Source organism: Geotrypetes seraphini, chromosome 6 (genome assembly GCF_902459505.1).
Source record: "Geotrypetes seraphini chromosome 6, aGeoSer1.1, whole genome shotgun sequence".
Lineage (NCBI taxonomy): Eukaryota > Metazoa > Chordata > Amphibia > Gymnophiona > Dermophiidae > Geotrypetes > Geotrypetes seraphini.
The window spans coordinates 166,261,509-166,288,712 of record NC_047089.1 but is presented as its reverse complement, the minus strand read 5'-3'; the positions used below and the strand labels follow the sequence as shown (position 1 = coordinate 166,288,712).

At 43.2% G+C, this 27,204-nt stretch overlaps 1 protein-coding gene across 1 annotated transcript in view; it reads left to right on the top strand.

The window, feature by feature from the left end:
* The first annotated feature begins 635 nt into the window (after nucleotides 1-635).
* The window catches only part of MYO16 (myosin XVI), a 709,054-nt gene continuing 682,485 nt past the window's right edge, over nucleotides 636-27,204 (top strand). The window contains exon 1 of the mRNA XM_033949922.1: nucleotides 636-905. The gene's annotated coding sequence lies outside the window, so the exon portion shown is untranslated. The remainder of the gene's footprint in view (nucleotides 906-27,204) is intronic.

Genomic DNA, 27,204 nt, shown 5'->3' with positions numbered 1-27,204 from the left:
ATTAAGGAATCCACTGTGCTAGGATTCAAAGGCAAATTAGATGCACATCTCCTTACGAGAGGCATAGAGGGATATGGGTGACTAAAACTACATCAGGTGTATACCTGACTGGGCCTCCGCGTGTGCGGATCGCCGGACTCGATGGACCATGGGTCTGATCCAGAGATGGCAGTTCTTATGCATATACAATAACCCCATCCTAATTAAAGGACTCATTTCAATTAAAGCATTAACTTCAAACAGTAGAATTAAGAACTACAACTCCCACACTGCTTTGGGATGTAAGCTTGAAATCAGGACTGGTCAAAAACTCTGGCTTTTAAAACTTTGTCTCCTGACAGCTATGATACCAATAGCAAAAATGCAAAACAACATACCTTGTATTCGACCCTGCATGCAAGAAAGGAATTTCTAATGAGACCTACCGTAATTTAATAAACACTTTATCTATTTTACACGAAGGCAACTGCAATACTCCTGGTGTTTCCCTTATCATTGCTACTGCATGCCAGCTGGGAAGGAACCAGCTCCTTTTGTCATGCTGATTAGGAACAGCCTGTTACAGTTGGAACTCCCCCTATCCCCTTTTTTTTTCTCCCCAGCTGTCCACTAGCATTGTGAACCGAGACAGGAAGGGTAATCTCCTTGAGGGAGTGAACGCCTCGTCGATATTGGTGGCTTCTGAAAGCAGCTGTTTACCTTTCACAGAAGAGCTGTAATTACAGCCTACGGTTGTTTCAAAGAGGGTCTTTTTTCTCTCTCTCTCTCTCTTTTAGCAAATAACTTGAAAGGAGAGCACCAGAAGCTCTCTTACTAGAATGGACTAGCTGGTTGAATTGGGAAAACCGATCTGCTATGAAGAGATTTGGAGGATACTTTCAAATCCACAGCTCTACTTCAAATAGGTATGTTTAACAGACAAAGCCTGGAGACTGGCCATTCAGCCCAAGTATAACATTTATTTTTTTATTGATCTAATACATACAGAAAGGCTTGTTTGGGGAAAAGCATATTATTTCAAAAGGCACTAGATTTCTGAACTCTAGGTGTTGATTTGCTGCATTCTGTCTGTGTGAAAATGAGTTCCAGTATTTCAAATAAGGTGAATGTTCTTATGTATGTGATTGCAGAGAAGCCAGCTGGCATTTCCAGCTTTTGCATTGCATTGCCTTTATTATTTTTCACACTTCTTATTACTGCCATAATTAAAATTCAACTGTAGAAATAAAGGTTAACAAACACATCATAAGTGATACTTTTTTTTTTTTTTTTTTTTTGGACTAATACAATACATCTGTGACCAGTTTTCCAGAGCCATAACTTGTAATGGTGCAAGATTTACTCTTTCATTGTAGGAGACCTGTCTAAGGGAGCCATTGACCAATGTAAACCTGCTTGTTGCTAAGGATACCAGTTGCCCGAGAACCAGTATATCATATGCATTAAGATGCTAGTTTCTTTTTTAGGAAGGAATAATATAAGGATAAAACTCATTGACATGAGAAAAATCTTAGTTAACAGAGAGAGAAATATGAAATGATACATTTGGCAAGAGTTGAACAGTAGGTTTGAGGTACTGTACAAGGAGGTGCTGAAAAGTTCTCAGCCCATCCATGAAGGGAATGATGTGGATATGGTTCAATCAGTGATCTGAAATAATGTCAAAATATAGAATTTTGTTTCTGCAAACTGGCACTTAATGAAATAAGATAACACTCTTTTCAGCTAGTGTCAAAATAGCACCCAGAATTGGACTGAGAACTTTACAGCACCCCCTCGTATTCTGTGTTTTAATAAGCAATCATGAGTTAGAATTGACTGATATGATTATCAATAAAAAGTTATAAATTAAACTTCAACAATACAGTTTATTCAATACCACTAGACCAGCCATTGGTCAGGTACATATCAGTTTGGATTCTTTTTATTAAGCTGCACTAAGGTTTCACACCTACAGCATATCTACGGTCAAAGTTAAGGTGTGTTGCCTGCAAAACTTCTGGAGTAAGCATTGGAGGCATTACCAGCACATTGCACAAGGTAGCCATACAGTTAGGAAAATTGTAGCTGCCACACATTATTGGAACAGCAAATAACATGAAATGCCGTTGGCTATATTTCTTGATTTACTACTAATAACCCAAAGTACTACACACACACAAAAATCACAAATCTCACTAAGTTGGTGGTGCATTTTGTGCTACATTTTTGTATCATATTCAGACTATTGAAAATAATGATTTTGCAATGTGATTACTCATAAAAGGAATCATTTGTTATTTAAAGGCTGCATCATTTTGTTCTAAATTTATTTATTTATTTAATACATCTATTGTGAGCTGTTTTAAACAACACAACACAATCTTATAACATACCACAACAACATACAATTATAAAATACACAATAGTGGATAACCATGCTGGAAATTGGATGATAACACACAACTTTTTTGACTGATGGTTCCTTTTGGTCACTTTTGTGATAAGATTGAAAATGTTTCCCTTAAATATTAGAGGTGGTGATATAAAGACTGAGGGGTTGATATTTAAACTATGGCAGTGAGCAACTTAAAAGCCCCAAAGTGATAGAGTGGTTCAGGAACTGGTTGAGTGAAAGGTGACAGAAAGTAGTAGTCAATGGAGATCACTCTGAGGAAAGGGATGTTGCTTGGGCCTGTCCTTTTTAACTTTTTTGTAAGAGATATTGCTGAAGGACTGTCTCTTTGTGGATAATACAAAAAGCTACAATATAGACATCCTTGATGGTGTGGATAACATGAGATAGGGCCTAGCGAAGCTTTAGGAATGGTCTGAAATTTGGCATCTAAGATTTAATACTAAATAATACAAGGTCAAGCATTTGGGCTGCAAAAACTCAAAGGAATGGTACAGTTTAAGGGGTGAAGAATTTTTGAGCACTAAAGAGGAACGGGACTTGGGTGTAATAGTATGTGATGATCTTAAGGTGGCCAAACAAGTTGAAAAGGTGATGGCAAAAGCTAGAATGATGCTAGGATACACAGGGAGTGGAATAGCCAGTAAGAAAAAGGAGGTATTGATGCCCCGGTATAAGATTTTGGTGAGACCTCATATAGAATACTATGTACAATTCTGGAGATCATGCCTTCAAAAAGATATAAACAGGATGGACTAAGGACATATGAAGGGGCACTAAGGACATAGGAAGGAGGCACTGGGGACACTAAGGCCATAAGAAGGAAGGAGGGAGGGAATAGAAAGGGACAATTATTGTGCCTGAGTGCAGAAAGAAATGAAAGAAAGGATGCACAGTCAGAAGGAAATGCAACCAGAGACTCATGAAATCACCAGACAGCAAAGGTAGGAAAAATGATTTTATTTTCAATTTAGTGATCAAAATGTGTCAGTTTTGAGAATTTATATCTGCTGTCTATATTTTGCACTATATTTGTCTATTTTTCTATAGTTACTGAGGTGATATTGCATATTTTAAAGTCATCTGCCTTGACATCTTTAACCCCCCCAAAAAATTATAAATGATAATTAACATTTTCTCTGCGTATAGTGTGCTTTGTAGGTTTTTTTTTTAAACAATGTATGGTTACCATTATGAATTAAGATATTATGTGTACATGAAAAATGAATGGAAGAAATTGGGGGCAGGGCTAGAGCAGGATTGGGGCAGGGCTAGGGCGGGATTGGGGGCGGGACTGACAATTAATAGATGTCCCGTTTTGATGAAAAAAATAAATGGTCACGTTATCCAAACCTGACCTGGTGACCTCAAAGTCATGCAGATTTTCAGGATAACCACAATAAATGTTCCTGAATTTTATTTGTCTGTCCTCCCAAAGGAACTCAGAAGCATTTTCCGTTTCTGTCCTGGCAGGCTCACAGTCTATCTGGTGTATCTGGGACAGTGGAGGATTAAGTGAATTGGCCAGGGTCACAGGGAGCAATACAGGGTGCTGAGGCTGTAGCTCTAACCACTACACCAGATTTTCTCTTCTCCATCCCCCCCCCCCCCCCGGTAACAGCTCCAACACTCATAGGAATTCTATGAGCATCAGCTGTTACCGCCATGGCTAATGCTAAAAACCGCACTAAATAGGCATCGTTTATAGAATAATGATTAGCATCAGGAATTGCACCTGACTTTAGGTACAGCAATTTACACCAGCTGAAAAGTGTTGCAGATCCTCCCTTATTCTATAGTGTTTTTAGCACCCGTTGCCGCGGTAACAGCTTAGACGTTCATAGGAATTCTCGAAGCGGGCTGGCCTAGCAAAGGCTTCGAGGCTGCCTGATGAAACTGCCTCTAAACTAAGGCTAGCAGTAGCTGTGTGGCGAACTTAAAAACACACAGAGCTACTGCTGCTGGTCCGAGGATGGGGAGAGAAGACGAGGTAGGCAGGAGTCCTGGCATACGCAACGGTAGGAGGCAGTTGCAAGTCAGCTGACACAGACGCTGGAGCCTCTCTTCATAGAAACATAGAAAATGACAGCAGAAAAGGGCCACGGCCCATCCAGTCTGCCCACACCAAAGACCCACCCCCTATCTACCTCCGTGAAGAGATCCGACATGCCAATCCCATCTTTTCTTAAATTCTAGCATGCTGCTGGCCTCAATTACCTGTTGTGGAAGATTATTCCAGCGATCAACCACCCTTTTGGTGAAGAAATATTTTCTGGTATCGCCATGAAATTTCCCACCCCTGATTTTCCACGGATGCCCTCTTGTCGCCGTGGGTCCTTTAAGAAAAAAGATCTTCTTCCACCTCGATACGGCCCGTAACATATTTGAACGTCTCGATCATGTCTCCCCTCTCTCTGCGTTCTTCGAGTGAGTATAGCTGCAACTTATCCAGCCGTTCCTCATACGGGAGATCCTTGAGTCCTGAAACCATTCTTGTGGCCATTCGCTGAACCAACTCAACTCTCTTCACATCCTTTTGATAATGCGGCCTCCAGAATTGCACACAGTATTCCAGATGGGGTCTCCCCATAGATTTGTACAATGGCATAATAACCTGGGGCTTACGGCTGACAAAACTTCTAGGGATACAACCCATGATTTGCCTAGCCCTGGAGGAAGCTTTCTCCACTTGATTGGCAGTCTTCATTTCTTCGCTAATGATCACACCCAAGTCACATTCTGCTACAGTCCTTGCTAGGATCTTGCCATTTAGGGTGTAAGTCCTGCATGGATTTTTGCTACCAAGGTGCATGACCTTGCATTTTTTTGGCATTGAAACTTAGTTGCCAAGTCTTTGACCAATGCTCCAGCAGGAGGAGGTCCTGCGTCATACTGTCAGGCATTGAGCCTTTGTCGGGCACTGTGCTTTCGTCCGATGAGCTTTTGCCTACTATGTTGCATAATTTGGCGTCATCGGCGAATAATGTAATTTTACCTCGAAGCTCCTCAGTCAAGCACACTGCCGATCACCTCCGTCATATCGGAGAGGGTACCGTTAACCACTACCCTCTGAAGCCAGTCCCTAACCCATGCGATTAATGCTACACCCAGTCCCATCAAACCCATCTTGCTCAATAACCTGCGGTGTGGGACGCTATCAAATGCTTTGCTGAACTCCAAGTAAACGACGTCCAGGGATTTCCCCTGTATCCAACTTCCTTGTTACCCAGTCAAAGAAGCTGATCAGATTTGATTGGCAGGACCTTCCCTTCATAAAACCACATTGATGGGGATCCCGTAGTTTCTCCTCGATCAGGATTGTATCCAATTGGCGTTTGATTAGCGTTTCCATAAGTTTACTTACTATCGATGTGAGACTCACTGGTCTGTAATTCTCAGCCTCTGTCCTGCTTCCCTTTTTGTGGAGTGGAATGACGTTAGCCGTCTTCCAATCCAATGGAACTCTTCCTGTACTTAGGGAAAGATTGAAGAGCACTGATAATAGTTCCGCCAGGACGTCACTCAGTTCCCTGATCACCCTGGGGTGTAGTTTGTCCGGTCCCATGGCTTTGTTCACCTGGGCGTAAACTCAAAATTTTGAAATGGGTCTTCCGAGCTTTCCCTTGTCGGCAGCTGAGGGCCGGATCCCGGCGCCTCGCAAGTGAAGACCGAGCAGAAGTATTCATTTAACAGTTTGGCTTTTTCAGAATCTGATTCCACAAAGTTCCCGTCGGGTTTCCTAAGGTGTACTATCTCATCTGTGTTTCTTTTTCTGTTACTAATGTACCTGAAGAAGGATTTATCGCCCTTCTTGATGTTCTTCGCAAGGTCTTCCTCCATTCGGAGTTTGGCCTCCCTGACTGCCATTTTGACCGCTTTAGACTTGGCCAGATAGTCTTCCTTGGATTCTTGCTTCCCTGATTGTTTGTGGAAGATGAATGCCCTTTTCTTCTTTTTTATGAGGTCTGAGATCTCCGTAGAGAACCACTGTGGTCTATTGTTTCTTCGCCGTTTACTTGCTGATTTGACGTAGCAGTTGGTTGCTTCTCATATGGTTGATTTGAGAGTTGACCACATCACCTCTACATTATCTGTTTCAGCTTGGTTTTGCAGTGCCATCTGGACAAAATCCCCTATGCTTTTGATGTTTGTGCCCTTAAAGTTGAGGACCTTGGTTGATGTGCTTGACTTTGTGAAACTTTTCCTGAGGTTGAACCGTATCATGTTGTGGTCAATGGAGGCTAGCGTATCGTCTACCGAGACCTCGGTGACACTTTCTCCATTGGTGAGCATTAGGTCTAGTATCGCCCGATCCCTAGTGGGCTCCAATACCAATTGTCTGAGTCTAGCTCCCTTTATAGAGATTAATAGCTTCCTGCTGCCGCTGGTCGTAGCGGAAAGTTTGTTCCAATCCACATCAGGCATACTGAAGCCTCCTAACAATACTGTGTCTCCATGCAAAGTGATATTCTCAATGTCCTCGACTAATTCTATATCCATGTCCTCCTGTTGTCTTGGAGGTCTGTATACTACGCCAAGATACAGGAATTTGTCCTTCCCTCTAGCCAAATTCACCCAGAGGGATTCCCTGGTGTACTTGACATCTGCGATCTTGGTAACTTTGATGTCCTCTTTAGTGTATAGTGCTACCCCTCCTCCCATTTTGCCCTCTCTGTCCTGCCGAAGTAAGTTGTATCCCGATATAGCCATATCCCACCCATGGGAGTCTGTGAACCAAGTCTCGGATATCGCCACCACATCTAGGTCGGCGTTCCTCATTTCCGTCTCTAATTCCAGAATCTTATTGCCCAAACTGTGGGCATTAACATACATAGCCCTCCATACCTTATGTTTGCTATGTGTCTGTGTAGATATTCCTGCCTGAGCTAAGTGGACTCCTATAATACTGTCTGCAATGTGTGCACTTACCTCTGACTCGGAAATGCAGAATGTACCTACCTCGGACTTGGAAATGGATTGACAACTTACCTCGCCATGTTGGTTACATGTGCCATCACATGAGAAGGTACCCTCCCCCCAACTTACCTAGTTTAAAGCCCTATGAAGTAGGCGGGCTAGACAGTGTCCAAAGACGTTCTTTCCCCTTCTGGTCAGGTGAAGTCCTTGCAGCACCTCTCCATGGTTCAGGAATCCGAAGTTCAACTCCTTGCACCATCCGTGCAGCCAGTCGTTAGTCCTCTGGATACGATCCTCCCTGGCTCTCCCCTTGCCCCTCACTAGGAGGATCGAGGAGAAGACCACCTGCACTTCCATCCTCCTCAGCTTCTCACCCAGGGCTCCAAAGTCTTCAGATATGTCTTCAGATATGTGTTCCTGGCAGTGTCGTTCATTCTGGGGTATTCCTGCCCAGTGTGCCGCGGCACACTTGAAATCTCAGGAGGCACACTAGTATGACGCGGCACACAGTTTGCGATACACTGGTCTAGCAGGTTAATTGCCTTTCCGTCCCTCCCTTTTCCAGGAAGAGTGTGTGATATAGACTTATAGAGGATATCATATCACATGTACAACAGTTCTCTGACTGGATGATCTGGGCAGCAGAAGATTTCTAGCATGAAGGGTGCACATGGACAGTAGATGGTAAAGCTTTGGTCCATTAGGATCACTGAGATAATCAGATGGTAATTGCCAGTTTGGCACAGGAATGTTTGTTCTTTTTTATGTACTATGTTTTCTTTTTCTATTTTATTTTCCTACAGTAATACTCAGTTTGACTACTTTTATGCTCCTGGGAGTTGAAATGTACTGTACATGGTGTTCAATACAAATTCTATTGTTGTGTTGTTTTTGATATTTAGTTATGATGGTTTCTAAACAAAACCTGTAAAGAAGCCCTCAGAGTTTAAATTTTCTGGCAACCTAGGTCTCCTTTTATCAGGCAGCAGTAGAGCCTTTTACCTTGGGCTGGTGAGGTAAATGCTCTGATGCTTATTGAATTCCTATGAGCATCAGAACATTTACCTCACTCGGCCATGGTAAAAGGCTCTAATGCTGCTTCATAAAAGGAGCCCTTAGTGGGAGAATGGTCCTGAGTAGGTTGGTGTAAGTTAAAAATGCTTGTTTTTGTTTTGTTGCATTTCACTTGTCTTTCAATTTTGTTTCATTCATTTCGTTTAGTGATTTTTTTTTTTATGCTGGGTTTTACTATGCAGCGTAAGAGCATTTTACCCCAGGCTGGCGAGGTAAATGCTCTGATGCTCATAGGAATTGAATGAGCGTCTCAGCATTTACCTCATCGGCCTGCGGTAAAATACTCTTTTACGCTGCTTAATTTTTGCAAGAAAAAAATATTAAAAAGTGAAATAAATACAAATAAATTAGAAAAAAGTAAAATAAAATGAAATAAAGGCTCCCTCACTGACAAAACTTCTACTGGTCATCAAACTTTGGTTAACCACTCCCCCTCAAAATAGGCAATCAGACCTGGATTCTGTATAGGACGCCCGGTATGGGCATCCTATACAGAATCGGGCCTATACCTGCCCACCCTAAAGCCGATTCTGTAACCGGGTTACTTTAGACGCGGCCGCTACACTTATCGCGGCAAGGGATCTCCCTGTCGTGATTAATATAGCGGCCGACAGTCTCCCCCACCCCACCCCTGTGCAATCGCCGGCAGGAGGGAGCCTAACCCCTCCTGCCTGTAGGCACCCCACCCCCTACCCACCCCCTCTGAATCTTCCTGGTCGGGATCTGATGACCAATGGATAGATTTTTTTCAAATATACACAGCGTCCTACGCTATCTACCAGTTTATTGCAATCATTTTTTTTTTTTTTTTCAATAAAACGTATTGGACTCCTAGCAGATTGCATAGGGCTCATCTAACGGATTCTAATGTATGTTGGCATTGTAATGGCAATTTAGGTGACCTTAAACATATGATTTATGATTGCCCAATTGTTCAACCATTTTGGAGATCTGTCTGGAATACCATATGTACCATACTTCCTATTCCCTCACTAATAAGAGCTTTAAAACTAATAAAATATGGTCACCAATAACAAATGTTTCTTTTCAGGCCTGAATTTTTGATACATTTCAACTGGTTTATACATTGGTACAATATTTCACTCTAATGTTTTCATATTGTTAGATTAGTTATACCTTAATATCTTGGTCTCCATAGGAATTGTTTTTATATGGCTTCATATTTTTTTTAAATGAGCCAGTAAGGAAGCCGCTTAGCACCCAGCTGCAGCGCCAAATCATGCTTCTGCTGGTGCCGCTCAGCACCCAGCTGCAGCGCCAAATCATGCTTCTGCTGGTGCTGCTCAGCGGCCAAAGAAACTCGATTTGCGGCAGCCGGTTAGCAGCAGGGCAGGAGTTCAGAACGCTTGCTCCTGCCTGCTTCACCTCCACCAGAGATCGGCAGAGGTATGAGGATAGGGCATGGAGTGGGGACAGAGGGCAGAGCTTGGGATGGAGGGTGCAGAGTCTGACAGGGGAAGGAAGGAAGGGTGCTGGGTGCAGAGTCTGATGGGAGGGAAGGAAGGGTGCTGGGTGCAGTGCCTGACAGGGGAGGGAGGGAAGGAAGGAAGGGTGCTGGGTGCAGTGCCTGACAGGGGAGGGAGGGAAGGAAGGAAGGGTGCTCGGTGCAGAGCCTGACAGGGAAGGAAGGGTGTTGGGTACAGTGCCTGACAGGGGAGGGAAGGAAGGAAGGAAGGGTGCTCGGTGCAGAGCCTGACAGGGAAGGAAGGGTGCTGGGTGCAGAGCCTGACAGGAGAGGGAGGGAAGGGGCCTGGGTGCAGAGCCTGACAGGGCAGGGCACTTGAATATTAAGATGCCTGACGTATATTTGAGTCAACCATTTTTCCTCCTTTTTGAGGGGAAAAAGAGGAACTTGACTTATATTCGGATCGACTTATATTTGAGTATATATGGTATTCTATAAAAGAAAGTAGGGGCCAGATTCTGTATAGGAAGCCTATGTTAGGCGCCACTAGATGCCCTAATCAAGGATGCCTAGAGAGGTCTAACTAAGGAATCTGTGCAAAACTCTTTTTAATTGGAGCGGTAATTGAACTTGCTAGTTGTAAGCCAATCAAAAAAAAAAAACCCAAAAATTAAATTACCAATAAAGAGTTCAGCACAGAACTCTTAGGATGCCTAGTGACACTTAATGACACCTACCTGAAAAGAAGGCATAGTTACAGGCGAGAATAGGTATGATTTACTTAGGCATCGAAGATAGGTGCTGGTAAATTATTCCAGGGAAAACTTGGCCTAATATATCAGCACCTACCTCAAGGAGGCCTAGCAATGCCTGACCACTTAGGTGCCACTAGACATAATTCTACTGTATAAGCAGCACCTGGTGGTTGATTGACAATCGCACCAAGCGGAAATGCTGATAACCAGACTAGATGTCAGATCTTGAGGTCTGGATTTGAGGATCCCAGCTGTAAAATACTAGATTAACAAATTTAATGTGTTTGTGTAATTTAGCATAGAGTTGGTGAGTTTGGGGGATATTCTATAAATGGGACTGAAACTTAGGAGCTGGTAGGTGCCCTACCGGTGCCTAAGTTAATTGAGAAGTGCCATTTAAAAAAGGTGAAAACAATAAAAATAAAACACCTACTGGTGTCTGAATCGCACCTACATTGGCATTTTAGGCTGCCAAACGCCAAAGTAGGCATGGCCAATGCCAGAAGTAGCATTAGGCAGCCTAAAGCACCTATGTAGACAGGATTCAAGCAAAGATAGGCACCAGAAATGTAGGGCCGGAAAGCCCTGGCCTACATTTCCAACGCCTATTTGCTGGGGGACCCCAAAAATAGTGCACAACTTGTCAGCTGATCACAGCAGGGGAATCCCTGATCAGCTGAGCTGGCAGGATGCCACAAACTGCAGCTTTGAGGAGTCCTGCTGGCTCCGCTGATCGGGGATTCCCTGCTGTGATCAGCTGAAATGGCAAGGAGATCCCCATTTCCTCTCTTCATCCCTCCTACCCTCCAATCCCCCCAGTCCCCCCCCCCCCCCCGAAGCCCAACACCCCAATCGGGGCTTTAGTGCATCCCTGCCCGCTCAGCTGATCAGGGATTCCCCTGGACTATTTAGATTTTTGCAATTTCTTAACAGGCACCATAGCTTGACTGACACATGATTGGCAGCTGCTTTTAAGGCAGCCGCCAACTGTAGCACTGGTTAGAGAATCTGGTGCTGATTCTATAAAGGGCACCTAAAGAGGCACCTAACTTAATTGGCAAAATGCTCTTAACAGCCTCAATAACCTCCCCCCCACCCTTTTACAAAACCGCAGAAGCGGTTTTTAGCGCAGGCTGGTGCACTAAATGCTCTACACTGCTTCCGACGCTCATAGGAACTCTATGAGTGTCTGGAACAGCACAGAGCATTCAGCGCGCTGGCCTGTGCTTAAAACCGCTTCCGCGTTTTTGTTAAGGGGGATAATTGGTTTTTAAAAATTTAATTGTGTGATAGGTGCCTATTCAATTCTATAAAAGATAGGTGCGTATCGCAATGCACTTAATGGTGCCTAACACCTAAGTCGGTATTTCAATGGGTGGAGCATGAGTTAGACGTCACTGAGCATGATTCTCCCAAAAACTTAGGCATCTGAAATGTAGGCCTTTAAAACCCTCACATTTCAGGCACCTAGGTTTTTACATAGGCACAGCTAGCCACAATTCTGTAAATGGCGCCTAAGTGTGATTGATATGTGGTTAGCATCTTATTTTTTTAGGCGCTGGCCAATTTAGGCACCGTTTATAGAATCGGCCCCTAAATACAAACATGCACTCGTATGCAATTATTCTAAACATTTCTGTACATTATCCAGACATGTCAAGAGTAAAATATACTCTCTACTTATGTTTTCACAGTTGTCATATATTAATATCGTGTTGTTTATAAATTATGTTGTTTATATAAAAAATATATTTTTAAATATTATGGTGAAGTGCTCAGACCATGTTACCCAAAATATAGTGAAGTCACTGCAATGAGGATAACGAGGGGACCATCATCGCATTCACCTGTCCCCTAGCCTCCTAGATAACTTAAAACATATTCAGATGTATTGATAGTACTTATCTGAATGAGGAGGTAGTTGATTGTATTCTCGATAATTCTCATTGGTGACTGTGTATTAATAAATCAAAGTGCTGTTTAAAATCCAGAAACCATTTTTCATTCATTCGATTCCCATCCCCCCGACTCGAGTTTCACCTCTTCATCAGGGAGGGACACTGGAAATAAAATTAAACCTCATTTTAACTTGCACATGCTACCGTAATTCAACCTAAATTCTCTAAGCACTTACACTTAAAAAAAAAAAAAAAAGAGTAAAATATAAGCACATCCTTTCAACCACTTTTACTTATCAAGCCACTAAGGTATATAATTCATTATCTCAAGTTTTGCAAAGTATAGCTGACTATGAATGTTTTTAGAAATCTTTTTTAAAAAGTTTTTATTTCAGAAATATGTCTTATCAGATGTGCAATGATTACAATGGACTGGATTATACACATCATTAGTGTTACATTCTAAGAATTCTCATTTTTTGACTTTGTGATCTGTCTAGATTGGGTCTGGTAAAAGAGGTCTACAAATGCAGAATGTAACATAATGTAGTAATCAGTACATAAAACTTATTTTATAGAATTATGCCCCCCCCCCCTTGCACCTCCCCACCACCACACATGAAAAAAATGTATCTAGAAAATGAAATTGCATCATCAACCTCTTCTTGGGCTTGGAGGAAGCAAATCTGTAGGTTGCATTTGTATTTGTCATGAGAAAATCTTGAAGCAGGCTTTAGTGATGACAATGATAGATTATTGCAATTCACTGTGCCAGGAAATTGTAGAGATTAATATGAAGTGAGTGCAGTTAAAACAAAATACCTCCAAAATGGAGATTACAGAGTGTACAGGTTTTAGTTACTATGGGCCTCATCTATGGAAGTACAGAATGGATCTTCAAACATGTATTTCTAGGGACTGGAAGAGGAGAGGTGGGAAGTAGTTAAACACAGTAGCTGGTTGGTTGTTAGCCATTGCAAAGTAAAATGTATTCAGTTTATGCCTGATATTATCTAATGAACTGAATTTTTTTGTTTTATTGTGTCATAATATAATTATATCCACTTTGGTGTATGTTTACAGGAAGTAGGATAGCAAGTAGTATGATGTGACTTCCTGTCTTTGAAGTGTTTCTGGGAAGCAAAGTATTTTCCTTTTCTAGTTGCTTCTCCTCCTGCAAGAATAATAGGTTCTTGTATGGCCATAAAGGAAAAAACACTGCATTTAAAAGAATTTGAGTTTAACTTTTTCTTAAACTAGCTACAATGTCCATTTTTTTATATTATTAAAAAAAGAAAAAGAAAACAGACAAATGGGTATCCAAGAAATAGCACAACAGCAAACATTCACCAGAAATTACGTAAACATGTGGCTTCTCACACTCACAAAAAAAAGTGTACTGTCGATCAACTAGTCCCATCAGAATGGGAAATAATAAATGGCCATCATTCAAAATAATGGGCATATACATAACATTTTCAGTTCTCTTGCTAGAGAGAGAGGTGAGCAAGAACAATTGCACTCCAGGAAAAAAGATTTAAAAAGCCAGTTAGGATGCCAATTTCTTTTACAATCTGTTTCAAAATCCTGGTACTGGTGCATATGAGGGGCCGCTGAAAAATTCTCAGGCCTGCCAAAAAGCCGGGCCAGTCTCCACTGAGGGCTATACACTTAGGGCTCCTTTTACTAAGGTGCGCTAGAGTTTTAGTGCACGCACAAGATTAGCGCGCGTTATAGCGCGTGATAGCTGAAAAACTACCGCCTGCTTAAAAGGAAGCGGTAGTGGCTAGTGCGTGCAGCATTTTAGCGTGCCTTTGTAAAAGGAGCCCCTAGTCCAGTGATGTTATACTTTTTACGTTTGGTCGGAAAAATATGGAACGAGAAAAGTGGACACTCGCTGGATGGACTATGGCCTGATTCTGGAAAATGCGCCTGCTGGAGTAGGCGCCTGCAAAATGGGTGCCTACTGTGTATCAATCACTGGAAGGTGTCGTAACCAGAATAGCGTCTATTATTTTGTACAGGCACCTTAAATGTAGGCCAACATTTTACAGACCTACATTTAAGGTGTCTGACTTGTGCCTACAGAAGCACCTAGACACACCTATGGATGCCTAAGGCTATTTCTGGTGTAAGACACGCTTACACCTCCCTTAGACTTCTGTAGGCATGCCTAGACATCTCTGGTCACATGTGAATGATTTTTTTTTTTTAACATGCATTCCAATTGGTCCATTAAACGATCTGGACATTAGTACGACGAGTGAGGTGATTAAATTTGCAGACAATACGAAGTTATTCAGAGTAGTGAAGACACAGGAATTGTGAAGATCTGCAACATGAATAATCAGGCTCGAGAAATGGGCATCAACATGGCAGATGAGGTTCAACGTGGATAAGTGTAAAGTGATGTTATGTCGGTAACAAAAATCTCATGCACAAATACAGGATGTCTAGGGCGGTACTTGGAGACACCTCCCAGGAAAGAGACTTGGAAGTTCTGATTGACAAGTCGATGAAGCCGTCCAAGCAATGCGCGGCGGTGGCAAAAAGGGCAAACAGAATGCTAGGAATGATAAAGAAGGGGATCACGAACAGATCGGAGAAGGTTATCATGCCACTGTACCAGGCCATGTTGCGCCCTCACCTGGAGTACTACATCTAGCACTGGTCGCTGTACATGAAAAAGGACAAGGTACTACTCAAAAGGGTCCAGAGAAGAGCGACTAAAATGGTTAAGGGGTTGGAGGAGTTGCCGTACAGCGAGAGATTAGAGAAACTGGGCCTCTTCTCCCTCAAACAGAGGAGATTGAGATGGGATATGATCGAAACGTTAGATAGATTGTGAGCCCACCGGGACAGAGAGGGAAAATGCTTGAGTACCTGATTGTAAAAAAAACCGCTTAGATAACCTTGATAGGCGGTATATAAAATCCTAATAAACTTGAAACTTGAAACATTCAAGATACTGAAGGGAATGGACATAGTAGATAAAGACAGGTTGTTCACCCTCTCCAAGGTAGGGAGAACGAGAGGGCACTCTCTAAAATTGAAAGGGGATAGATTCCGTACGAACGTAAGGAAGTTCTTCTTCACCCAGAGAGTGGTAGAAAACTGGAAAGCTCTTCCAGAGTCTGTCGTAGGGGAAAAAACCCTCCAGGGATTCAAGACAATGTTGGACAAGTTCCTGCTCAACTGGAAAGTACGCAAGTGAGGCTGGGCTCATTTAGAGCACTGGTCTTTGACCTAGGAGCCGCCGCGTGAGCAGTATGCTGGGCACAATGGACCACTGATTTGACCCAGCAGCGGAAATTTGTATGTTCTTATGCAAATTGGCACTTAATGAAATAAGATAACATTCTTTTCAGCTATAGCAGCAAAATAACACCCAGAATTTAGGAAGTTGGTTGGTTAGGTTGAGACCTTTTCAGCACCCCCTCATACTTCAGCAGCAGTTAGAACCCCTCATTTATGGAATGATCTGCCACTAGATCTGCATCTGGAATCATTCAACAAGAAATCTAAGACTAGCCTTTAAAGCTTAAAGAAATCTAAGCCTAGCCTTCATATCAAGCTTTCTTTTATGTCATTGGCTGCCTTCTGGATATTCATTGGCAACTTATGACAAACACCTTTTCTTTATTTCTTTTAGTAGGTAGTACCAAATTATCCTTGGTATTTATTTTCCAGATGTACCATTGCACTTTATGCATCCTGGATGCCTGTAAACTGTCCTACTAGGGACGCACAAATCTAACCCCAAGCCTATCAAATATGGCGTTCCCCAAGGCGCCCTTCTATCCCCCCTCCTATTCAACCTCTACATCAGACCTGTCATTGATATAGCACAAAAGTACAGCATTAAAATCCACTCCTATGCTGCTCCTCCCACTAGGTGAAAACTGATCGTCCCAAATTGCTAACCTCCAACACTGCCTCTCTGACATGAAAACCTGGATGACAAACAACAAACTACAACTGAACGCCTCTAAGACCGAACTCTTATGGATCAGGAACAAAAACACCAAATACAAACACCCAACACTATCATGGGACTGCACTCTACTAACGGCAACAGATCAAGTACGCAGCCTAGGAGTAACCTTAGACAGACACCTATCCCTATCCATCCACATATCCCAAGTAGTCTCTACCTCCTTCTACTACCTCCGCCAACTGAGAAGGATCAAACCCTACATCTCCACACCTGACCTAGCCCAACTCCTCTACGCATATGTCCTCTCCAGAATGGATTACTGCAACTCCCTATTTAATGGAATAACCAAAAAAGATCTCAAGCTGCAAGCTCCAAAATGCAGCTATCCGCCTCCTACACAGCCTCAACTACCATGACCCCATCTTCCCAGCACTCCGCGCTGAACACTGGCTCCCAATTAGCCAACGCTGTGCATTTAAGGCCCTGGCAATAGCACACAAAATAATTTATGCCACCACCCCCTCCTACATAAAATCCAAGCTACCCATCTACATCCCCACCCGTACCCTCCGCTCAGAAATGAAGATATGCCTATGCATTCCCCCCGGAAGGTCCCTCCTCTCAGAAACTGCCCGCAAACGCTCCTACAGCCACTTCATTCCCCAACTCTGGAACCAACTCCCCCCGAACTCAGACTACATAACTCACTAATGACATTCCGGAAAATGGTAAAGACCCTCCTCTTCAACTAAAGGTCACCCTCAGTCTACACCCAACCCCTTAAACCCCACCTCTACCCTTCTTTCTCCATTCTAATCTTCTGCCTAAATTTCTGTATAGTCCACTCTCAGCCTATACTCAAATAACTTGTATCTAAACTAAACTACTTATATTTAAACTACTGTTCTTAATTTGCTGTATAGTCCCTATATTTACATTGCTGCACAGTCTCGTATGTCCAAGTATTTAAATCTACTGTATAATCTTGTATGTCCAATTCACTCCATTGTGAATGTTTACTTGTAAACCGTTCTGAGCTACTGGGAGGACGGGATAAAAATCTAAATAAATAAATAAACCATTTAGATAACTGGACTGATTAGCTGGATAACTTGACTGATTAGACCCACCATCAGACCCACCCAGTTCCACCCATCCCTGTCCCATTATGCCCCATTCCCATCCCAGCCCCACACCCACCCCCTGCTTCCTGCTCTTGTCAGACAGGAAGCTCCTGCCCGACGGTGATTTGTTGGAAGCTTTTCAAAACCCAGACAGAGTGCCAGGTTTTGGAAAAACCATCCAGACCTCCAGACATATCCTTAAAAGGAGGACATGTCCGGGAAAATCTGGACAAATGTAAAATAATAGCTCTAGAATTCATTGCAAGCATTTAGTATAGCTGAGTGTGAAGAAGTGGATGGCAAAGAAATGGGCACTTCCTCAATGAGGGCACATGGCTGCCTAACAGTTAAGGGTGCTGACCTGCCACACCAGGTCCTAAGTCAGAGGGATGGGGATCAGATAAAGGAAGCTTAAATGCCCTGAGAGAACGAGAGGGCACTCCCTGAAGTTAAAAGGGGATAGATTCTGTACCAACGTAAGGAAGTTCTTCTTCACCCAGAGAGTGGTGGAGAACTGGAATGCTCTCCCGGAATCTGTTATAAGGGAAAACATGCTCCAGGGATTCAAGACAAGGTTGGACAAGTTCCTGCTGAACCGGAACGAACGCAGGTAGGGCTGGTCTCGGTTAGGGCACAGGTCTTCGACCTTTGGGCCACCGTGGGCCACCGTGTGAGCGAACTGCTGGGCGCGATGGACCACTGGTCTGACCCAGCAGCGGCAATTTTTATGTTCTTATGTATAGATCCAGTGAGGTCCTGAAAAGGTTTCCCAAGGTGAGACCCGAGGCAAGAGGTCTTTGGAAGGGTAGGTCCTGAAGGCAAGAATCCTCCCAGCTTGTTTTATTGACTGCAACACCTGGGGAAAGTCTTGGGAAGTGGAGTGGCCTTCAGTAGACATCTCTACCCTAAGTTTGTGGGAAGAAGAGGTTCCATGTAAGGTAGGAGAAGTTCCCTGGAACATAAGTTAAGGGACTCTAAGAAATGACTTCTTAACCTATGTGAGCTGTGTCTGGTACATGATACATGGGTCCTGATTCATGAGGGGAAACAGTATATAATGAAGGGTGAAATCTATTGGGGACAGTATATAAAGACTGAGTTTGAAAGACTTTGTTGAGAGTTTAGAACCTGTGAAGAAACAAACCTGTTTATTTTTTGTGAAGAAATAAAGTTTTCCTTTTGACCTTTTTACTACCCACTGTTCGTGTTTTATGATGAGTCCAAGCCTTCAGATCACTCACGTGATCACACTGAATTAAAAAACAAGCAAACAAAAGTTGGAAAACTTCTTGGACTAAAAGCTCATATACCATTATTCGCAAGATAGACTCATGAAAAACAACTGTTTATCTCTGGGAGTAGGCAACATGGTCTCTATTTTTATAGAATTTTGCATGGTTCTTTTGATCTTGATTGGCCACAGTTAAAAAAGGAATATGGGGTTTGGTGGACTCTTGGTCTGACCCAATATGGCAGTTCTTATTTTATTATGCAAAGTGATGGTGAGATACAGGTAGCAGTGTACTATATATCCTGAACATATACATACATTCAGTATTCCTTGCTGCTGATTAAAGCTTCTAGGGGCTGTGTATGAGTGATTTGGCATCAGTCTAATTGCCTAAGAAGGAGGTAGCTAAATATAATCCCCATCTGCTATTATTTACTATTATGCTTTCCTCTATGTGTTAGATTATAGTGTGGGCACCTGTTTTTAGCTTCATGCTTTTCTTCTGCTTAATTTCTACTGTTTTCCATATGATCTGGTAGTCAATCCCTTTTTTCTAGGGACAATTAATAAACAGGGCTTTTGGACTATTTCTGACTTACTTCCTCACCTCATTTAAAACTACAGTAGACTCTCAGTTATCCAGCACCCATGGGGATTGGTGGATGTCAGATAACTGTTTTTCTGGTTGCTTGAGTTACTGTAAAAAACTACTGTAGCAGCAGGCAGCCGTTCATGACACACACCCTCCCTTCCTCCCTCAAGCAGCCCCCGAAGCAGCAGTACCAGTCCTGACAACTCGCCTCCCTCCCTCCTGGACCTCAGGAAGCAGCGGCAGCCAATCCTGACAACCTCCCCTCCTTCCCTCAGCCCCGAAGCAGCAGCGTCAGCCGAGCCTGAATACCCCCCTCCCTCCCTTACCAAAGCAGTAGTGGCAGCCGGTAAACAGAAGCAGCACCGTAAACAGGCTGCTTTCAGCCAGTCCCGGCAGGGCCTTTCCTCTGCCACGTCACTCAACGCAGCAGAAGAAAGACCCTACTGGAGCTGGCCGGAAGTAGCCAGTTTATGGCGCTTCTTCTGTTCACTGGCTGCCACTACTGTCTTGGTAAGGGAAGGAGGGGGGGGGGGGTTGTTTGGAGGTTGTCTGAGGAGCGTGGGAGACATTTTTTTTTTTTGGAGGGGGGGCCAGCAAATTTTTTGCTGGTTGGTTGAAGAGTGCCGGTTAATTGAATGCTGGTTAGCTGAGATTCTACATTAATTTTTTTTTTTTTAAATCTGTGCTACCTTTCTTGTTAATCATAACTGATCTGTTGCTTTGACCAGTATTTTAGAGGCAAATACAGTCATACAATTACATTTGATTGTTTATTAGGGATATGCATAGAAAATATTTTTGATTCATTTTTTTGGGGTCCTTTTCAGGCATTTTTTGAGTGCATCTTTACTTTTGTTCAAATGAAGAGATCCTTTTACCAAGCTTCAGTAAGCATTAATGCGTGCTTACTGCAGGTTAAAAAGTAGGCCTCCCATGGCAGTGTTAGAATTAGCATGCACCTCCCAAGAGCTAAAAAATAGATTTTATTTTTTAGCACAGAGGTTTTGTTTGGGGGTGAAGAGTTGGCATGCCCTGCACTAATCAGTTAGCGCAGCTAAATCATTGCATGTTAACTGATTATCTCCTGTTTAGTGCAGGAACCCTTACTGCCTAGAAAATTATCGGGAATAATGGCTCAATCACGCACTAATTTGGAAATTTGAGAATGGCTATTAGTTTAGAAAATGGAAAATATGGCCATTTTACAGCCACACTAAAAGTGGCCTCAGCACGTGGGAAAGCCTCTCAACTAATAATAGTGTAGGCCACTTTTTAGCACAGCTTACTAACGCCCCTTTTACAAAACCGTAGTGTTTTTAGCGCTTGTCGCGACAGTAACAGCTCTGACACTCGCAGGAATTCTATGAGCATCGGAGCTGTTACCACAGTGGCTGGCGCTAAAAACTGAGCTATGGTTTTGTAAAAGGGGGGGGGATAAAGAACTCCCCAATTTATTAAATACCTATTGGAACTTTTAATCTGCTTTCATCAATTTCATACACATTAATTTTTAGATAAACATGTTTTAAATTCATTTAGTATGTACTAATGGATCAAATTTCCAACACTGCAGCCAACTTCGAATGGCTTCTGCTTCTGTTACTAATTATAGATATAAAAGAATGTTGGATAGATGGTTTAATTTAAATGCCGCAATTGAATGGAATGCTTTACCTATTGTTGTGAGAAATGAATCTAATTACTTGAAATTTAGAGGCCTTTTGAAAATGCATCTGCTTCTTAAATTCTTTCCTAGTGAATAGTAGAAAGCTGGAGCTGGATATATGTATTAAGACTTTATTTTAACTGTGTCTTAATGGGGGTTCTCTGGCATAAATAAATTTTATAAATTTTATTATTGTATCATGTTGTTGAAATGGATTGATGTTTCATACTTTTGTGATCCGCTCTGAACCTGTTGATAACAATGAAATATAAAAGGTTGGTATTAAATTAACTTTAAAAAAATGCTGATTAAGTACACTCTATTATATCCAGTCTAAATCTGTGGCCTATAAATATGTTAAATAAATATTCAGATGCAGCTTAGGAATAGCAATACAGGTGGAGGGGTATAATCAAAAGGAACGACCAGCGAGAGAGGAGGTGGGGCCGTTGGACGATGGGGATAGGAAGGGAGTGATTAAGGAGGATAAAGAGGTAGCTGAGAGGTTGAACACGTTCTTCTCGTCGGTTTTCACGAGCGAAGACACATCTAATATACCGGACTCAGAGGAGCTCATGAGTGGGGAACAGGCTGAAAAATTGGAGCACATAGAGGTAAGTAAGGAGGATGTCCTCAAACAGATAGACAGGTTAAAATGCGGTAAATCACCGGGCCCGGACGGGATCCACCCAAGGGTTCTGAAGGAACTAAGACAAGAAATAGCGAGCACAATCCAGCATGTTTGCAACCTATCCTTGAAAACTGGTGAGGTACCAGAGGACTGGAAATTGGCGAATGTCACACCTATCTTCAAGAAGGGATCGAGGGGTGACCCCGGGAACTACAGGCCGGTGAGCCTGACTTCAATTATAGGGAAGATGGTGGAAGCTATGATCAAGGACGGCATTTGCGAGCACATCGAGAGGAATGGCCTACTGAGAACAAGCCAGCACGGATTCTGTAAGGGAAGGTCGTGCCTAACGAACCTTCTGTACTTCTTTGAGGGAATAAGCAGTCGGGTGGACAATAGGGAATACATAGACATCATTTACCTCGATTTTCAAAAGGCTTTCGACAAGGTGCCACATGAAAGGCTGCTTAGGAAGCTGTGCAACCACGGGGTGGGAGGGGATGTGCACAGATGGATCAAGCACTGGTTGTCGGGTAGACTGCAGAGGGTCGGAGTGAAGGGCCAATATTCTGACTGGCGGGGAGTCACGAGCGGTGTGCCACAGGGATCGGTGCTGGGGCCGTTACTCTTCAACATATTTATCAATGACCTGGAAAAGGAGGCAAAGTGCGAGGTTATAAAATTTGCAGACGATACCAAACTGTGCGGTAGAGTTAGGTCCAGGGAGGAGTGTGAGGACCTGCAAAGGGACCTGGACAAGCTGGAAGACTGGGCAAACAAATGGCAAATGCGCTTTAACGTGGAAAAATGCAAGGTCATGCATATAGGGAAAAAGAACCCGTTGTTCAACTACAAATTGGGGGGGGCATTGTTGGGAGACAGCAGACTTGAGAGAGACTTGGGTGTGCTGGTGGATGCATCACTGAAGCCATCTGCACAGTGCGCAGCAGCCTCGAAAAAAGCCAACAGGATGCTGGGCATCATAAAGAGGGGCATAACAACCAGGACGTGGGAAGTCATCATGCCATTGTATCGAGCGATGGTGCGTCCACATCTGGAATACTGCGTTCAGTATTGGTCGCCACCTCAAGAAGGACATGGCGGTACTTGAGAGAGTCCAAAGGAGAGCAACGAAACTGGTAAAAGGGCTGGAACACTGCCCATACGCCGAGAGGTTGGATAGGCTGGGGCTCTTCTCTCTGGAAAAAAGGAGGCTCAGGGGAGATATGATAGAGACCTTCAAGATCATGAGGGGCATAGAGAGGGTGGATAGGGACAGATTCTTCAGACTGAAGGGGACAACAAGTACGAGGGGGCATTCGGAGAAACTGAAGGGAGATAGGTTCAAAACAAATGCAAGGAAGTTTTTTTTCACCCAAAGGGTCGTGGACACTTGGAATGCGCTACTGGAGGAAGTGATCAGGCAGAGTACGGTACAGGGATTCAAACAGGGATTGGACGGATTCCTGAGGGATAAAGGGATCGTGGGATACTGAGAGAGGTGCTGGGATGTAACACAGGTATAGAAAGCTAACCAGGTAATAAGTATAGAAACCCAACAGGTCGTGCATGTGCAAGACCGGAGGGTTAGGACTACGATGGGAAGATAGGACTTCAATGAGAAACCAAGGTGGCAAGGGAGCCCCTTCTGGTGATTCAGACAGGTCATGACCTGTTTGGGCCGCCGCGGGAGCGGACTGCCAGGCAGGATGGACCTATGGTCTGACCCGGCGGAGGCACTGCTTATGTTCTTATGTTCTTAACGTCTAAGTCCGTTTTCGTCTAAGTCGCAAGTCGTCCAAAGTAAAAAACAGTGTAGGACACATTTTTGAAAAATATGTCCAAAAAATAATTGTTTTCGAAAATAGTCTATCTATACATCCAGATCGCTAAATCGTCCATCTTTATACCACATTTTCGTCCAACTTAAACACCTAAACAGTGGGCTACCTTACAGGGCACTGCTGTGAACTTCACAAAAAGGATGCCACGTAATAATCTAACTACAGCTCCCTTATAGGTAATGGTGAGCCCCTCAAACCACCTCCAAAATCTCCTAGACCTACCTATCTACCACCCCAATAGCCCTTATGGCTGAAGGAACCATTATAGGGCAGTACAAAAGGGTTTGGGTTTCTTTTAGGGGAGTGCATATGTTTCACACCATCAATGCAATCATTACAGTGGCTTATGGGCATGGGTCCTCCTCTCCATGGGTCCCTAACCCACCCCCAAGTCCACTTATGATGCCTCTGTGCAGCGCATTTAGGCTTTCCTATGCCACACTGCCAGGTGCTGATGTTCTGGAGGCAGAATTTAAAAGTTGTGCTTACGGTTTTTAGGGGAGGGTCAGTGATAATTGGGGTAGTGTGTGTGGGTCTGTACTATGTGTTTGCAGTGCTTATCTGGTCACTTTAGCTTGGTTTTTGTGACTTAGACCATGTTTTAAATGGCCCGTGTCTTACCTTTTTTGAAAATGCTTCCATAGCTTTTCAGTGATTTTGTTTACTCTGCCATGTTAGTTGGCCCGAACTTTGTTTTATCCCAGACCTGTCGTCTGTGAACATATACGCCACAGTGACCCCCTGATGGAGGCGTTCCTCAGATGCTGAAACACAGTGCTGTGTCGGGTCCACAGCATCTGCTTGTGCCCTTTTCTGAAATAAACAAGTTGGTTATACATCAGTGATCTTCAGTGGAGTGTTCATTATCCGTCCCCACTTCATTTTGTACTGTACTATACCAACAAAAGGGTCATCCCAATAAAGTTTTTACTTGAAGTACAATGTCCTCAAGATAGAGACTTTTCTTATTGACTTTTAGTACTCTTGACTACCATGACACTGCAACAATGCCAGATGCCGTGGAAGTGTTCAAAGGAGTAATAGAAGACAGCCTCACCACAGTAGAAGTGGACTTGGACCAGGTATAATACCAGATCGACAAACTTAAAAGTGACAAATTACTCGAGAGTCTTAAAAGAATTGAAGGTTGAAATCGGAGAGTTATTGCAAAAACTTGCCAACCTGACAATTAGAACTGGACAAATACCGGATGACTGGAAGATAGCGAACGTCACGCCAATTTTCAAAAAAGGATCGAGAGGAGAACTGGGCAACTACAGACCTGTGAGCCTTACATCTGTCCCTGGAAAGATGTTTGAAGCACTGATTAAAGATAGCATAGTCCAGCATTTAGATATACATGACCTGATGAAAGCAAGTCAACATGGCTTCAGGAAAGGGAAATCATGTTTAACGAATTTACTTCCATTTTTTGAGACCGTGAATGAACAAATTAATAGTGGAGAACCGGTGGACATAATATACTTAGACTTCCAGAAAGCGTTCGACAAAGTTCCACACAAAAGACTTCTCAGGAAACTACAAAGCCATGGAATAGAGGGAGATATACAAAGATGGATAGGCAAATGGCTGGAGAACAGAAAACAGAGAGTGGGCATAAATGGGAAGTTCTCTGACTGGGAGAAAGTGACTAGCGGTGTACCCCAGGACTAGGTACTTGGGCCGATCTTATTTAATATCTATATCAATGACCTAGAAGAAGGAACATCCAGCGAGATCATCAAGTTCGTAGATGACACAAAGCTATGCCGGGCAATCAGATTGCAAAAGGATAGCGAGGAAATCCAGAGAGATTTGTGTCAGTTAGAGAAATGGGCGGATAAATGGCAGATGAAGTTTAATGTGGAGAAATGCAAAGTGATGCATTTAGGCAATAAGAATAAGGAACACGAGTATAGAATGTCAGGTGCAACTCTGGGTAAGAGCGAACAAGAAAAGGACCTGGGTGTACTGATAGATAGGACCCTGAAACCATCAGCACAATGTGCGGCGGCAGCGGCAAAGAAAGCAAATAGAATGTTGGGCATGATAAAGAAGGGAATCACGAGTAGACCAGAGAGGGTCATAATGCCGCTTTACAGAGCAATGGTCAGACCCCACTTGGAATACTGCGTCCAACATTGGTCTCCCAACCTAAAGGATATAAAACTGCTGGAGAGGGTGTAGAGACGAGCAACAAAACTAGTAAAAGGTATGGAGAAACTGGAATATGAGGATCGACTTAAGAGACTGGGATTGTTCTCCCTTGAGAAAAGGAGACTGCGAGGGGATATGATCGAGACCTTCAAAATACTGAAAAGAATCGACAAAATAGAGCAGAAAAAACTATTTACATTGTCAAATTTGACACGGACAAGAGGACACGGAATGAAGCTAAGGGGGGACAAGTTCAGGACTAATATCAGGAAGTTCTGCTTCACTCAGAGAATGGTTGACACCTGGAATGCTCTCCCAGAGGAGATTATTGCGGAATCGACCATCCTAGGATTCAAAATCAAACTAGATGCACATCTTCTTACGAGAGGCATAGAAGGATATGGGTGACTAAAAATTACGCCAGGTATACACCTGACAGGGCCTCCGCGTGTGCGGACACCGGACTTGATGGACTGAAGGTCTGATTCGGAGATGGCGCTTCTTATGTTCTTATGACTGAGATACTATCAAGACTCCACTTTGTGCATTTCTATTTGTAGTGTTTGTGGAGATCGTCTGTTGTTGTTTTGTTATGTTTTTTGTTGCTGCTCATTCCTTTAGTAAAACATATAAATAAAATGGAGCTACATAAAATTCATGACCACGTTATCTAAGAATAAATAAATACTTGATCAGAACAATTAGAGAACAAATTAAGAACTGCTTAAAGAAATAAAATGGGGATGTGTGTCTATCTTCAAAAGATAAGAGTACCATTATCACTTCCTGTTCCTTGATGCTACAGGAAAACGGGAAGGGGTAAAATGCGGACCTTACGGACCTTGCGGATCTAAAACCGCACATCCTTAAAAATCCGAGGTCTGTGCATTGACAAGTCCGCCTTCGCTTTCCCTGCAGCTCAGTTCAGGCCCCCGGCTCCCTCGTGAACCTCACGGATCTGAACTGCACATCACATACTTAAAAATCCGAGGTCCACGCCACTTTTGAGATCCGTGCCACTTTTAATCTCTGGCTCTGACAGAGCTCTATGACAATTTAACTCTGACAGATCCTAGCATAGGGAGGGAAAAGCATTAGGATCCGTCAGTTAAATTGTCATAGAGCTCTGTCAGAGCCAGAGACTAAAAGTGGCACGGACCTCAAAAGTGGCGCGGACCTCGGATTTTTAAGGATGTGACGTGCAGTTCAGATCCATGAGGTCCGCAAGGAAGCTGGGGGCCTGAGCTTAGCTGCAGGGAAAGCAAAGGCGGACTTGTCAATGCATGGCCTCGGATTTTTAAGGACGTGCGGTTTTAGATCCGCGAGGTCCGTAAGGTCCGTGAGGACTGCGTTTTACCCCTTCCCCAGGAAAACTGATAAATCCAATCCTAAATTTAATCCATTGTGCAAGACAGTATTGCATTTAAATATACATTTTTGTTCCTCTTGAAGCAATATTTTATCAATATTCCCTTCTCCCCATGAAAAGACAGGTTTACTTCTTACAACAAAATGGAGTTGGTCAGATGTGTATCCTTGAGCAATACAATGTTCCAT